This window comes from Triticum aestivum, chromosome 2A (genome assembly GCF_018294505.1).
Source record: "Triticum aestivum cultivar Chinese Spring chromosome 2A, IWGSC CS RefSeq v2.1, whole genome shotgun sequence".
Taxonomy (NCBI): Eukaryota; Viridiplantae; Streptophyta; class Magnoliopsida; order Poales; family Poaceae; genus Triticum; species Triticum aestivum.
Window position 1 is genome coordinate 24,867,908 of NC_057797.1, and position 774 is coordinate 24,868,681.

A 774-nucleotide genomic window follows, 5' to 3' on the forward strand; every position below is an offset into this window, starting at 1 on the left:
AAAAAAAAACTACTTTTATTCTGCAGTGTGATCTTTCATTTATGTACTTAACATCAAATAGGAAAATACATATCGCATTAGAATTATATATTTTTGAATGGAAAATAGGTCTTCTCACAATTGTAAACTGGGTTTGTCTACGAAATATTAATACAAGTGAGACGTGTGATGCACATTCTCTTTGAGGAACAATTGTTTCCTTTCCTCCATAATATGTATTGTACTGTGCATATAATGATCATTTCCTATTTCCTTATTCCATATCAGCTAGAAGCCCATTGGTGTAATATTTTAACAGCTGCTCAGGAGCTGCCTGTACTAGAGCAAGAATGACATCATCGACTTCTACCTGCTTCATCTCAAGGACAAATCTCATGCAACCCATGGTGCTGCATTTGACACGCACATTTGTAATTTGTTAGCGATTATTGTGTGTAATGTCTGATGTTTTGGACATTTTTTGTAAATGATGGCAATATGGCTTCAGCGATGTACCTCTGATGGTTATTGTAATTGAATGAAACAATTTAATGGAAATTTGTGGGCTCGGCAAAATTATGTGTTTTGCTGATGGAGAAATTTTTGGCTGTGAAAACTTACTTGTATTGTATGTATTGGGCTGTGCTAGCTGGGTGAATTGAATGGGCTGTGCTATTTGGGCCGTATTGGAAATATTGGGTTGAAATATTAATTATAGCCAAATGTAGTGGGCCAAAATTTTAACTGGGCCGGTGATCAAATGGGCTGCCACCTTAGATTCACGGAGGCCGCCAC